The sequence below is a fragment of the Nuphar pumila genome, chromosome 2, assembly GCF_984573655.1.
Source record: "Nuphar pumila chromosome 2, dmNupPumi1.hap1.1, whole genome shotgun sequence".
Lineage (NCBI taxonomy): Eukaryota > Viridiplantae > Streptophyta > Magnoliopsida > Nymphaeales > Nymphaeaceae > Nuphar > Nuphar pumila.
Window position 1 is genome coordinate 115,835,782 of NC_143250.1, and position 12,768 is coordinate 115,848,549.

The following is a 12,768-nucleotide window of genomic DNA, read 5'->3' on the forward strand; positions in this document are numbered from 1 at the left end:
CTTCCTCCCCCACCATCCCTTCAGCTTCACCAGCAAACCCCAACTAGCTGGTCAGCGGCTTCTGCTTCTCCTTGATTAAAGCTGGGGCGGCGGCTTGTTACAGGCAATTAATGTTGGGGAAGTGTTGAAAATGAGGGAACTCTGCTTCTCATCGGAAAACTTAACGCAGAACTCAAGAAAAAAAGGTGGGAAGGAGTTAACAAAAGCGTGTACTTTGGTGCTTAACGGCGTTTAATGCTCGTGAATGGTTCCCTTAGCAGGCGTGCACTGCTCCTTCAGACGCACCGTCTCCTTCGATTTGTCCTCTCTCTCTCTCTCTCTATATATATATATAGATTGTGAGGAGGGGCTTTGTGGTAATTTAGTTTCTGGATTTTATGTCTCTAAAAATGTCCCCCTCTTCCCCTGTCTGGTTAAAGGAAACGGTGCTCTGTAGCTTTCAAGTGAAATGAAAAAAAGACCAAATGGTTCTGATGCTGCCCAATATCCCATCAAATGTGGTTGGTCTCAGTAACAGTCAGGAAATGCCTCTACCATTTGAGGGGTGGTCCAGGGTATGGTAAGAGGTGGTCGCCTGATGAGATAATAGTGCTGAATGCATTACTTCTGCATTTGTTGCATGAAATTAATAGTGCTGCTGTACCGATTATGACCTGATACCTAAAAAAGGAGCCCTTTTGTGCCCCAATAATAGTTGCCACTAGTAGGGATGTGTTTTATCATTTCCTGCTAGCACCAAGTTTGTCAGAATTGAATCGGTCCATTCCCTTCAGCATCGAATTAAGTCATACTATAAATTATATCCACATTTTTTTTACTTATTGGTAGATTTTTTCATTTTAACGTTTTTTTTTTAATTAAAAAAAATTAAATCAATTGATCCATCAATTTTATTTTGAAAATCAAAACCGATTCTGTATTGGATGGCACTGAAGAAACTAGCAGAAGCAAACAAAATGAACTGGGGACATGAATGCCAATTTTTTCAAAAAAGGAGGGAAAAATATGACCTTCCACTTTTTCATTTTGTATCCTATAGTTTGTGCCCGCCTGCCCCCAACACCATTAATTTTACTATCACCAAAATGCCTCTCACTCTATCACAAAGCACTGATCGTCCTTCATCATTCTCTCATTGGTTAATTCCCGAGAGACTTGCTGTCCAATCTTTCCTTGACATTTACTTTTTGCAGTTCTTCTGAAAGCAAAATCCCTGTAAAACAAAAACATAATTCGCATATTGTTTATACTATTTTTTTTTTTTTTATATTTACACTAAAAAACTGACCCATGATTAGGGGTGTCAACGGTCGGGTTTGGTTTGAACCCAGGTGGAACTAGACTTGAACCAGATTTTCGGGTATGGTATCGAGTCCGGGCCCAAGTCTAATTGGGTCTCCTATAAGAGAAATCATACTCCAACCAGATAAAAATTACATGAACCAGACCGGGACCGTACACGGTAAAGTAATATTTTTTAATCATTTTTACATTAAAAAATTGCAGGTCTTAATCAGAATTCAGGTTGGGTCGAGTATAAATTTTTACAAACTATACTCGGGTCCATCTATTAATCAGACCTTCAGGTCTGGACCCATGTCTTAATTGAGTCTTCTTATTTGTCACCACCATACTCCCACCCTATAAGGTTTGGTTCGGGTAAACCCAACTCGTTGACACCCCTACCCATGGTCATAAACTTAGTCGGGCTGGCTCTACGCAGCAGCCTAATTAAAACTCCATGGGCTTGTTGATACTGAATACCATGATCCAACCAAGAAGACTGAACTTTAGCTGTCACCCTGCCTGAGAAAACCTTCCAGCAAAGTAGAAAGCCAAAAGGATTCTTAGGCCCTGTTTGGAAACTAGTAGAAAGCCAAAAGGATTCCAAACAGGGCCTTAATCAATTTCAGCAATACTTACACACCACATTTTCAGCATGGTTGCCTCAATATGGTTTGATTTCCTCTTCCATGTATACACTTCACATCCATTTGCGTGTCACGGAAGAGGAAGCCATGGCACCTCTTTCGTGGAATTGGAATCAGACCCCCTTTAACGGAAACTGTTTCTATGAAAAAAGAGTGCCCAGCATTGAATCTGGGCTCCTTTTTCCCTAGAAAACAGTTTCACCAGTTTGTTTTGACACTGTGGGCTCCCCGAAAAAATCACGCCTATCGATGTATTTTTTACAGAAAACCCAGATTTTTAGTGACACACAAACGCCCCCTTCAAGACTTTGAACCAAGGATAACATTAGTATAGTGACAAAAAGGCCTATCTGCAAGACCCACTTGGTGTAGAGCTCCCAGAAGTTGGAACATAACTCGTTAGATTCAAAATAAAGTTTTACATTCATCAGTGATATTTTTAATAGGATTTTCCTCAATTCCAATCCACATTTTATAAGTGGACCTCAGAATTTCGTCGGCTAAGCTACGTCACAAAGATATATACTGGTGTGACCTGATACGTGACATGAGTTCGAGACATAATTTTGGATTTTTTTTTTGAAAAATAGAATACAAGGACACAATTGTTTTTTTAAACTTTTTAAACAATAAAGCATATTTTTGATATATAAAAATAGTTTTTAATGAAATATAATTTAAAAACCATTAAATATAAAAATAATATCCGTATGTGTTCAGGTTGTGGCGTGTCATAGCATGTCCAGTTCATCTCACAAGGGACACGGCCAAAATGGCACGTACCATACCACCGATATAGCAGATAAATTGGATAATTCAGCTGTTATTTTAGGCAATCAGTATCGGCAATTATGAAGAGATCCTTTACTTTGGAATAATACCACATTAACGTTATGAAGGAAAAAAAATCGGCAATCATAGTCCACAAATTTAAAAGAGGGAACATGGCACTGTGTGGAATTTGCTTCTTTCATCACTTGGAAGTTGATCATCTTGGTGCTTTTGGAAAAAAATAAAATAAAAAACAAAGAAAAATCACATCATAGTGAGCACACTCAAGGATAGATGGGGAGATGATGCACTAGGCAACTCATTCATCTTGCCTTTTTGAGGAACACTTAGTCATAGGCAAGCAATAAAGTGGTAACTCTTAACATCATTTGCTCTTGGAACATGCAAAGGTGTGCCACAAACTCTTGTCCAGCAGCACCTGTGGGACCTTTCATATAACCAATTAAGCATATGCATCACATCATGATTTCCTTGTTGGACTCTGAGTTAGTGTTACCTCACAGTGACACTCCTCTCTCTCTCTCTCTCTTCTTTTCTTTTTAAGGGAGGAACAAAAAAATCACCCTTAGAATCAGAGATTTAGTTGTGCTGATCTTATCCTGCCGTACTTATAGTCGCTGTCCTAAGGACCTAAAATCATGGTATCCCCTTTGGACCCAGGGGATGCCCTAGTTTGCTTTGCTAAAGGGGCAGTGTACACAGGGACTTGGTTTAGGGAGAATATTTCCCTGTCCATGACACTGAGAATATATGGGTAACCCTTGAGATCTTTACTTTCTTTTTAGTGAAAATTTAGGTTTTGGTACCTATGGGAATCTGCTTGTCTGGTAAGAGCAGCTAGTGCACATCACTTTGTGGTGGGACGTTGCAGGTTCAAAACCCAATGATATAGTTGTATAACTGGTAGGAGTTTGCCTTTAAAAAAAAAAAAGAAGGTTTTGGTAGGTATCATCCATATGCCATCTTAATTGTACTTGGGGTCCACTCTAAGCAATGGTAGCATGAAGTTATTTACGGTGACACCATAGAGACAATAACTTTTTTTTTTTGGTAAATATCAATTCTTGTGATAAATTGAGTTTTTTTTTTACACGTTTGACAAAAGTGGCAAAAAAATAAACTAAAGATTTAAAACACAACTTTTATTTATTTTTGCAAAAAATTTAAAAAATAATTTGGCATTTTATTCAAAAAATCAGCCAGCCAGTTTCTCACATTTATTTTGCATCATTTTTTTAAAAAGTTTGATATTTAGTCATGATACTTAACAATCCACGGGGACACACACACACACACACACACACACACACACACACACATATATATATATATATATATATATATATATATATATATATATATATATATATATATATAGAGAGAGAGAGAGAGAGAGAGAGAGAGACTAATGAAGGTAAAAAAACTAATAAGTATAAAATAGAATCACTCTTTTCTTCAAAAAATTTTATTTTTTCCTAGATCAAATGTTAAGAACATGATTTACATGGTTTGTTTGGTAGGGAACTTTTTTTGAATCATGTGATTATAACAAGTAATTGAGTTTATAAAAAAGTTAAAAAAATCAATGCCTTATAATATATCAAAATTTTATAATAAAAAAACATTCTTTATATAAAAGCATGATCCAAGGCTTGATCCTTAGCAAACAAACCATGCTGAGCACATCCATGTGGCTAGATTGAGTCGGTACAACTTGTATATATATATATATATATATATATATATATATATATATATATATATATATATATATATATATATATATATATATATATATATATAAATAAAGCTTAATGGAACCACCATACTGTGTATAGTTTGCATGCAATTGGATCACATCGTCCAACGGACTCGGATTCATGCACAATACTGCGTATCGAATCTGAATTCGAACATTAATAAGATTATATTGTCTCTACTGAATCCAACTAATCAGATATGGATGTTTGGATATCTGACCTGAATCCAAACCATCTACATCCCTGAGTCCGGTTATGGAGCTGGGTATGTTTTGTGAAATTTCATACCAGACCCAGGTCCGACACCAAAAAATAATAAATATTATTTTATCAGGTACACAGGTCCGGTTCATGTAATTCTTATAGGAGTTTTTCTTACGATGGGGTCGATTGGACCCGGGTCCGAAACTATTACTAGCACCTCAAAGTCAGATCCATTTGTGGTCTCACCTGTGTCCAAAGACTCCAAACCAGATCCGACCCGTTGACACCCTGATCATTACAGGGATTGTCTAAAGGCAATTTGGAACAAGTGGTTCGTTTTCAAACACTTAACCGGGTCAAAGCCTGTCAGAGCGCGATTTCTTTTGCCTGATTATAGTTTATACGGTAAAAATGAGAGAGAGAGACTCGCCTAAAAAGCACCATCCCTACATCTGAAGGGTCGTACCTCACCGAGAGCCTTTCGAGCATTTGTTTACCCTGCAAAAAGCGATACCGTAATGCTTACAAAATCTCTCTCTCTCTCTCTCTCTAAGTTCTTGTTTATTTTAGAGGTAGTTCCGGTAAGCGTTTGGCTTTGAAGATTTGGGCGATCTGAAAGGACTCTGACGTTCAAATTCCTAGGGAAAGCTGTGCTGCTACTCTTGCTTTTTTTCACTAAATTAGCCTAAGCTCATATTCTATTAAGAAAAAGGGGATTTGTTGTGTACGCACGAATCCTTTCTGGGTTACGTGCACAAAAACAAATCCAGTGGGTGAGGGTTGGGGGTAGGGATGACAATGGTGAAAGAACTATATGATAAACTCTATTTTCACTCTCTTATCCACTGAAAAAATCGAGTATTCTATTTACAACGTTTAGAATAGACAGTTCTAGAAAATATAGAACAACTAGCAAATGATAGTAGTTATCATTTTTTATAACTCTATACAAAACGATAATATCGGATATGGTTAGCTCACGACACTCCTGATTGAAATCGGCTTCTAGTAGCTGCATTTGATACACGTTTCTGAACTTCATTAGACTTATCCAAATCCTGTGTGGTGCATTTGGTTTATGAGAAACCATTATTGTTAGAATATGTAATCTGATCTTTATCCTTATCATGCCCTTCCAGTTGATCATGAGGTCGACCACGTTGAGCTTGTCACGAATGAAAACAAACATAAAAAATGGAAGAGGCTTAGTGAGAGTCTCAGCCAGCTGGTCAGAGGAGGTGATAAACTGAACTTGAAGATGACTGTTTTGCACATGGTCCCGAACAAACTGAAAATCAATTTCAACATGTTTTGTGCATGCATGAAAAATAAAATTCACGGCGAGATATAAAGCCCTAATATTATCACACCAAAGAATAGGTAGCGAAGGAGAAACGAAACCCAGCTCAGTGAGAAGACTCTTGATTCAAAGAAGATCAGAAGCAGCACATGTGAAAGACTTGTATTCGACTTCAGTGCTGGACTGAGCTATTGTGCGTTACTTGCGAGAAAACCAAGATACCAGATTAAAGCCCAGAAAAACTACAAAGCCACTTGTAGACTTGCGATCATCAAGGCTCCCCGCCCAATCAACATCAAAAAAGGCACTGAGATGGAGGGAGGAAGACTGTGCGAAAAACAAACCATATTGAATGGTACCCTTGAGATAGCGAACCATTTTGATAGCACATGCACTACTTTCACATTACTATATGAACCACCATAGGTGTAGATGTTTAGGTTATGACCAAAAATTAGTTGGTACCAATGCACCCTCAAACAGTGATTTTTTTTACGGCCAATTTTTTTCTCTTACACATATGACTATAACTCCATTATTGCAACTCATCTTAAATTTGACTTTATAATTTTATTATATCACATAATTTTTCAGTCACTCTCGACATCTCTTTACATTATTAAATTGTCAATTAACATAAAGTGTTACCTACTAACGACCTAATTGTAGGTGAAAAAAATATGTGCTTCCTCACACTTTCAAATATTCATCCATTTTCTTGATAAGCTCACAGACTTATAAAAAAAATGCTCTATAATATACTTTATTACAAAATCCACATATCATATTCATGAAAAACATTATTCTATGAAGGTGTTATAACACAAATTTTTTTATGTATCATAAAATCATACCACATTCTTTAAGCTCCTTGGTTTATAGTTTTCATATTCTCTTCATCTTTGTCAGCATAAACTTCTTCATCATCTTTATATGCATTTGGTATATCATCATGTAGCATATCATCAAAACTTTGGGATGATGGATATCTTTTTTGCATGTAAACAAGAATTTAACATGCACTCTATATTTTATTTTAACAAAAATAATGTTGAATGTTCATTCTAATTATATAAGGTTAAATTAGTGTTTCATATTCCGCATTATTCATGTGCATATTTGTTTCATTTGATACATTATCCATGTAACCAACTTTATCAAGTGTTGCGTGACTCATTGTGCAGTTATATTTGACAAGTGGTGTCCTTCACAATTAAGCTCCCCATCTCATGCATCCCTTTAGGGTGCACAACATACAATTGCATACCATCCACTTGTACAATGTTCACTAAATGCACACTATTCTCCTTATATGCATCAGCTTTTACAATGTGTCTTCATCATGAGAACCATCATCAGTTGAATCAAAGCTTATGTATTTTATTGTACTCTTATGTACAACTTTTCTTGTAATGACAACTATGAACATGCATATCAAATTCAAATCTAACATCCTTCTGCTTTTTCGTTGTATTCATCCTTGCAAATATGTTTTCATCATGTGCAAACTTCATCAATAACATCATCCTTTAATTCAAATCTTATGCATTTTGATGATTCCTTATTGAACCCTCTTATCCTTGGAGTGTTCAAGATCATTAAGTTGCCATCTTTTCTCTTCCTCAATTTGTTATCTCCATCATGTAAAATCGCAAGATAAACATTGGTATCACTCAACATAGAAGCTACGACAGTATCATCTTTAAGGGATATCAACCTTATATTACCATCAAAATTCTCTTTTAAAAAACTAAAGTGAAACCTCAACTCTCCTTCAACCAACCGAGTTTTTCGTTTCATCAATTCAACATTATTAAAGTTGCTTCTTAACAATAATAAAGTTCATTAATCATTAGCATCGACATAGCGATAGTAAACCCTTACCTTTTTTAAATTTATCGTAACTTAACCTTTTATAGAGTATATGACATTAAAATCTTAAGCAACAAGTACACTTATAATACAAAACCTATACTAATGCCATGTTAATTGGAAAAACATGACAAAAACAATTAATAATACAATATTAAATAAGAAAATACACAATTGTATGACAATCAAATATAAAAAATACAAAATATAAATAAAATCATGATAATATTCAACGATCTTCTACATGATTGCATTAAACAATCCACATATGCACATGCAAATGGTGATGTTATTGCATTGCAAGCATATATATGACATATCGGTGGTATGAATTTTTCAACTTTATAGCTTTCAAAACTTCCAACATACATACAAAATAAAATGATAAACTATCAATGAATTCTATAAAATAAAGTCGACAATAAAAAATATACTTATAAGAAATGATATAATCCTAAAAAGCTTATCAAAATCTCAAAGGGATAAGCCAAAAGATTCTATGAGAAAAGTTAGATGCATATCTTACACGAAAGGCTCATCAAAAACTCACAAAAATAAGTTGACAATGATCAGATGAAACAATGCACAAGAACATCAAAATCTATCAAGTGAAGGTGCAAAAGAACAACCAAAGAGGATCAGTGGTAGGAAAAACACACTAGATTAGTTTATGGCACCATCGTTAGAAAAACATGTTGGGATGAGTGCGAAGGGGTGCAATGACATGGAACCAATAGAGAGCTCTTCAACAAGAGTTGGTGCGCTACCAACCAAAAACTAACTTTTCAAATTAGGCATTTATACAAAAAGGAATTTTGCCAAAAATAGAAATTTGCAGTAAATGAGTTCCGCTTGAATTATACTAATGTGTGAGTTTTCTTTGGCACAAGAGTTACGTTGAAAACTTGACTTTCACTAAGAAATTTTAACACATTGAAGAGTTCTGCTAATAGCAAAGAGAGAGACTCGCTATTTAAACTTAAAGGCAAAACTCTTATCCATATAAAAGTAAAGTTTCACTTATTTGTGTAACCTGTATGAATTTTCAGCGGAAGGATATCATCATGAAGATTCAGACTTCTATTGTTTAGATCCCCAAGCTAATCTCAATTACACTCTTATTTGGACTTTTGCGAGATTTTTTTTTTGCCAAATGGTAGTGAATGCAAAAGCCTCTTTTTTTTTAATGTTCTAGCAAAAGAGAAAATTCGTTAGAAATACCCCCATATTCAATGGAAATCGTGCAGGTGAGTATTAAGACAATATCTCATGGTTATGTTGTGAAATAACATTATTCTCAGAGGTGGATGTCAATTAATCGATTCAATTTCATTTTAGTTGTATTTGGTAAGCCAAAACCATATATGATTATAATAGGATGTTCTATTTTTTATTTTTTTTTGTGGCCGAATCTGACAAATATCTGAATTTGATGAATATTAGAGTCCATTTACATGTAAAAAAGTGGATCTAGTATGTGAGTATTTTGCCATCCGAATTCGAACATGTTTAGCAAACATCTGATTAGTCAAATATAGTACTTTTACATCCTGAATCTCATACATTCACATCGCTATATGGACATCCCTACTAAAAGCTAAGTATGAAATGAAGCAACCAGTTAACGTGGTTAGTATGAGCTGTCAATGCAGGTCTCTTTGTGGTGGGATGTTGCAGGTTCAAGCCCCAGTGGTATGTGTTAGGAAAGTTTTAAAATATTAATGATTTTGTTTACTACCAAAAGTGTTTTGAAAAAGTTTAGTCTCATATCTAAGAGAGAAAAGTTTTTCAAGAGGTTTAAATAGAGAGTTTGTTATTTATTCTTTACTTTGGTAAGCCTTGAGTCTTTAGGTGAATTGCGGACGTTGTTGCGCATCGTTCAGCAACGGACGCGCCGTTCACGCACACGCGCACGCGCGTGCGTGCGCAAGGGCGCTTGAGGCGCAATATGGCATTTTGATGGCGCACTTCGCACGCTCGCAGCGGTGCGAGGTGAAAATGTCCATTTTGGATTTTCGGTTTTGAGATATTTGGCCGTTTGAAAGGTTTTAATAGCATTTATATTGAGTTTATGTTGCATTGTGACTGTTGGACGGTTTTGAAGGCATTTGATTGACAGTCAAAGGTGGGTGACCGTTCAAGGACCTTTTTGTCCTATTTTCAAACCGTCTGGATTATGACCATTAATCTCATTTATCTCAAAATGTTTTGGCCTTTCTCACAAGTCTATAAATCTCTTCCTTTTCCGTCTTTTGAATCATCAGAATTTCTGACTCTCCAGTTTTCTCTTTTCTTTCTTCTTGGTTGAGCTTGCAGAGTTCATGTGTGGGAGAGGTCATCTGTTCTTGCGAAGCAGTGACTCTCTTGAGGTTCAAGCCTAGTTGTATCCTGGGAACTCAGTCGTAACAAAACCCTTTTTTGTATCTTTGGAATTCCCGAAGTGGGGCGATTGAAGTTCTAAAGATAGCAATCTTAAGAATGTGCCTCTAGGCTTGAAATCTCTTTTCTGAAATCCATTTTTCACAAGGTTGCAATAACAATTTTAGAACTTTAATATGGCCTCTGGTTCGACATCCAACTTCATCAAGCTGCTTAGCCGTGACCTTGAAAAACTCGATCGATTTGATGGGTCAAACTTCAAGCGCTGGCAATCATAGGTCTCTTTCTTGTTGTCCGAGCTGCATATCGACTATGTCATCACAAAGCCCTGTCCCACTGTCGCTGCTGGAGAAGTTGATACAAAAGAACAAAAGAAAGAGCGAGAGAAGTGACATACTGACAACTACCGATGCAAAGAGCATATTCTGAACACTTTAACCGATTCTCTCTTTGACTTGTATTCACCATTGGAGTCGACTGGAGAATTGTGGAATGCTTTCGAGATCAAGTACAATGCAGAAGATGCTGGTAACAAAAGGTTTATCGTAGATCAGTATGTTAATTTTTCTATTGTTGATGATAAGCCTATACTTGCTCAAATTCATTAGATGCAAATACTGGCCTATAAGATCAAAGGAGAAGGTATGTATCTTGATGATGACTTTCAAGTTGCTGTCATCATTGGGAAACTACCAGATTCCTGAAAAGAATATAAGAATCACCTAAAACATAAAAATGAGAAAATCACTTTAGATGATCTTATTAAGGACATCCGAATTGAGGAGAAGACTCGTCTTCGTGACAAAAAGAATTTGAGTCCTAAAGAGGGTTATCCTAAAGTGAATTTTGTTAGTAACAAGGGTGGCAAAATCATGAAAACCCAGAAAATCAAAAAGAATTTTGTGAAAGGGAAAAAGCCAACTGATAAAAAGAAAATTAGTTGCTATGTTTATGGCAAGTTTGGCCATTTTGCTAGAGAATGCAGAGAAAGGAAGATGACTGGTCCTAAACCAAATGAGTCAGATGAGAGGCTTGTTGTTGTAATCTTTGAAACCTTCATGGTGGCTGCAAATAAGGACTGGTACCTGGATACTGGAAGCACTGTTCATGTGGCAAATGACAGGAACTTGTTCAAGTCCTATGAAGTAGTGGAGGAGGGATGCAATCTCTTTATGGGAAACTCTTCCTCAACTAAAGTGCTGGGAAAAGGGAGTGTGGAAATTAAGTTCACCTCCGGGAAAGTCCTAACACTTGAGAATGTCCACTATGCTCCAGAAGTTCGAAAAAATTTAATCTCTGCAGATCAACTGTCACGAAATGGCTTTAAGATTGTTATTGAGTCTGGGATTGTAACTGTGACCAAAGAAAAAAAATTTGTAGGAAAAGAGTTTTCCAATGGTGGAATGTTCAAGATGAGCATAAATGAAGCTACTACTTTTGTTTATATGGTTGACTCATATTTTCTTTGACATTCAAGATTAGGACATATAAATTCTCGTTGCATTCATAATATGAATAACTTTGGTCTTCTTCCTTGTCATGTTAGAATAAAACATAAACATAAGTGTGAGACATGCATTCAAACTAAGCTAACTAGACTCCCATTTTCTAGTGTAAAAAAAAATTATAAATTGCCTGAATTAGTGCATTCTGATGTGTGTACGATGAATAATGTTTTAAGTCGTGGTGACAATAGGTACTTCATTACCTTTATAGATAATTACTCGAAATTCTGTTATGTTTATTTGATGAAACATAAATCTGAAGCATTTTCCAAATTTCTTTTTTATCTTGCTGAAGTATAAAATAGGTTTAAAACAAATATTGTACATTTAAGAACAGATAGAGGAGGTGAATACTTATGAGGAGAATTTGATAAATTCTGTGGAGATAATGACATTATCCATCAAACTTCAGCACCTAAAACTTCTGAACAAAATGGAGTAGCAAAAAGGAAAAACAGAACACTTGTAGAAATGATGAATGTTATGCTTCTTAATACGGGTTTGCATTCCAACTTATGGGGAAAGGCTATACTTTCTGCTTGTTATATTCTTAACCGACTTCCTTATTCCAAATCTGAAAAATCACCTTATGAATTGTGTTTTGGTAAGAAACCTAATCTTAGTTATTTTTGTGTTTGGGGTTGTTTACCATATGTTAAAATTACAAAAAATAAAAGGAAAAAGGTTGGACCTAAAGCATTTAAATGTGCATTTGTTGGGTATGCTGAACATAGTAAAGCATATAGATTTCTGGACATTGTTAATGATGTTATTATAGAATCTAGAGATGCATCTTTCATAGAACATAAAAATGCATTTGATTCTCTTCTTGATGGCAATCGCATTACAGTACATGAACATCCCGTTAATGACATGATTGAATATTCTAATGCTTGTGCTGATGAACCAGAAACTGAAGTTAGACACAATAAACGCATTAGAAAACCAACTAATTTTGGTTCTGACTTTTATACATTTCTAATTGAGAATGATCCTGTGTCTTTTCAAGAGGCTATGTCTTCTTA